Below are 3,171 nucleotides of genomic sequence, written 5' to 3'. Positions count from 1 at the left end.
CCACTATTTCGCCAATCTGTTTTGCCAGACATGTGCGAATCGTGCGCTGATATGTCGCGCCGGCGTTTTTGAGCCCGAAGGGCATTGTGTTGAAGCAGAATGGGCCGTATGGGGAGATGAATGCCGTTGCGGCTTGGTCTAGCTCTGCCATCTTAATTTGATGGTAGCCGAAGTATGCGTCGAGGAAACACAATGGATCATGTCCTGCGGTAGCATCGATAATTTGATCGATGCGGGGGAGGGGGAAGGGATCCTTTGGGCAAGCCTTGTTGAGGTCCTTAAAATCTACGCATAGGCGCCATGATTTGTCATTCTTTGGTACCATCACCAGGTTTGCCAGCCAGTCCAGATGTTTTATATCTCTGATGAATCCGGCCTCCAGTAGTTTGGCTAGCTCCTCTCCCATGGCTTGTCTCTTAGGTTCGGAGAAACGCCGAAGAGCCTGCTTGACAGGCTTGAATCCTTTTAGGATGTTTAGGCTGTGCTTGGCCAACCTGCGTGGGATTCCTGGCATGTCTGAAGGGTGCCAGGCAAAAATGTCCCAATTTTCGCGTAGGAAATCTCGTAGTGCGGCGTCTACATCAGGGTTTAATTGCGCCCCGATGGAGGCCGTTTTTGTAGGGTCCGTTGGATGGACTTGGAATTTGACTATTTCGTCCGCCGGTTTAAAGGAGGTGGACTTGGATCTTTTATTGAGTATCACGTCGTCCTTGTTCACCGTGGAGCGCAGCGCAGTCAGTTCCTCGGCCGCTAGGGCTTCGGATAGTGCCTCAAGGGCCAGTGCACCTGTCTTATTTTCGGCGCGGAGTGCTATGTCCGGGTCACTAGCAAGAGTGATGATTCCGTTGGGCCCGGGCATTTTGAGCTTCATGTACCCGTAATGGGGTATAGCTTGAAAAATTGTGAATGCCTCTTGCCCTAATAGAGCGTGGTATCCGCTGCTGAACGGGGCCACTTGAAACGTGACCTCCTCGGACCTGTAATTATCCGGCGTGCCGAACATCACATCCAGTGTGATTTTTCCTATACAACACGCTTCCCGACTGGGGATTATTCCTCTAAAGGTTGTGTTGCTTCGCTCAATGCGGCTCTAGTCTATTTCCATTTTTCGAAGGGTTTCCTCATAAATGAGGTTCCATCCGCGGCCACCGTCCATGAGTACCTTGGTAAGGCGAAAGCCGTACACTATTGGGCTGAGGACCAATGCGGCTGGTGCTCGGGCTGTTTGGAATTTAGGTTCATCACTGGCATTAAAGGTAATAGTCGTTGTCGGTGTCAAAACCGGCGGATCTCGGGTAGGGGGTCCCGAACTGTGCGTCTAGGCGGATGGTAACAGGAGACAAGGGACATGATGTTTTACCCAGGTTCGGGCCCTCTTGATGGAGGTAAAACCCTATGTCCTGCTTGATTGATATTGATATTGTTGATGTTTACAAGAGTGGATCTACCACGAGATCAAGGAGGCTAAACCCTAGAAGCTAGCCTATGGTATGATTGTAAGGGTTGTTGTTGTGTCCTACGGACTAGAGCCATCCGGTTTATATAGACACCGGAGAGGGCTAGGGTTACATAGAGTTGGTTACAATGGTAGGAGATCTACGTATCCGTATCGCCAAGCTTGCCTTCCACGCCAAGGAAAGTCCCATCCGGACACGGGACGAAGTCTTCAATCTTGTATCTTCATAGTCTTGGAGTCCGGTCGATGATGATAGTCCGGCCGATGATAGTTCGGCTGATGATGGTAGTCCGGCTATCCAGACACCCCCTAATCCAGGACTCCCTCAGTAGCCCCTGAACCAGGCTTCAATGACGATAAGTCCAGCGCGTATATTGCTTGGCATTGCAAGGCGGGTTCCTCCTCCGAATGATATAAGATTGTGAACACCAGGATAGTGTCCGGCTCTGCAAAATAAATTCCACATTCCACTGTAGAGAGAATAATGTATACACAAGTTCAATCTGCTGACTTTTTTGCGGCATGACGTCACGCCACTACCAAGCCATTACTTGAATCGTTTTTTACTCTACCACCTCAGCGCATTTAGCGAAGCGGTTTCCTTGGCACGTCTTGTCGAAGCAGAGATCGTGTTCCCCCTTAATCCGGGATTCTCATCAATACGGACATGGGTAACCCAACCGCGCCCGTCGCCACACCCCCTCTATCGAAGGCGAGTCCCAGACGGTCACGGAGACGGCTCTCGGTATTCTCCCTCTTTATAACGGGACCAAGGCTCGTTTCTTTTCTTCAATCCTCCATCGAATCCTCTCCCTGCTCCAAGTTCCAGCACCTAGAGCTCCAGATTCGAGCACTTCGGACCTTCAACAATGTCCGGTTCCGACCTCCAGGGCCGGTGGATGCCCTCCTCCGTCACAGAGGAGGACGTGCTAAAGCTGCGGGAGGCCAAGTACCTGGCTTATGAGATTTCGCACAGGTTGCCTGCCGAAGGGCAGGCCATCCCCACCCCCGAGCCCGGCGAGTATGTCGTTTTTGTATCCCACCTCCATCGGGATTTAGGCTTCCCGATGGATCCTTTTGTGAGAGGGCTCATGTTTTACTATGGGTTGGAATTCCACGATTTGGCTCCGGAGTCCATCCTCCATATTTCCGCATTTATTATCGTCTGCGAAGCCTTCCTCCGCGTCACCTGTCACATCCCTAGCTTCTGGCATTGCTCTAGCCTAGCTTCATGTGTGCATCATGTATATATTTTTGAAACTTGAATTGAGGAATATTGGAAGCCTCAAAACCCTAAATAAAAGAGGGGCAAAAACCCTAGAAATCTCATTCATTGCTCCAAAAGGTTCTTCTTAAATGTTTGATAATTTTTGGTAAGGGTTCTGGTCCCAACCAAAATATTGAACATTTTTAAGGATTTATTTTTGGGACTTTGAATTTAAATCATAGCTATTTGAATTGGACTTATATCTACTGTTAAATAAATATAGGTCCAATAATTCTGAAATATTTTTGTGGAGCATTGTTTTAATTCTTTTAGCTCCTAAAAATATTGTCAGAAGCAAAATAAATTGAATTGGTTTCAAAACCAAATTCAAAACAAACCTGCAAAATAGAAAACAGAGTTAAAACAAAACAGAGAGAAAAAATAAATAAAAGGAGTGAAGCCTACCTGGCCTCACCCGTGCAGCCAGCCGGCCCAGTTCCCCCCCCCC

Source organism: Triticum dicoccoides, chromosome 6B, assembly GCF_002162155.2.
Source record: "Triticum dicoccoides isolate Atlit2015 ecotype Zavitan chromosome 6B, WEW_v2.0, whole genome shotgun sequence".
NCBI lineage: Eukaryota > Viridiplantae > Streptophyta > Magnoliopsida > Poales > Poaceae > Triticum > Triticum dicoccoides.
The sequence above is the reverse complement of the archived record's forward strand: the minus strand, read 5'-3'. Positions refer to the sequence as shown.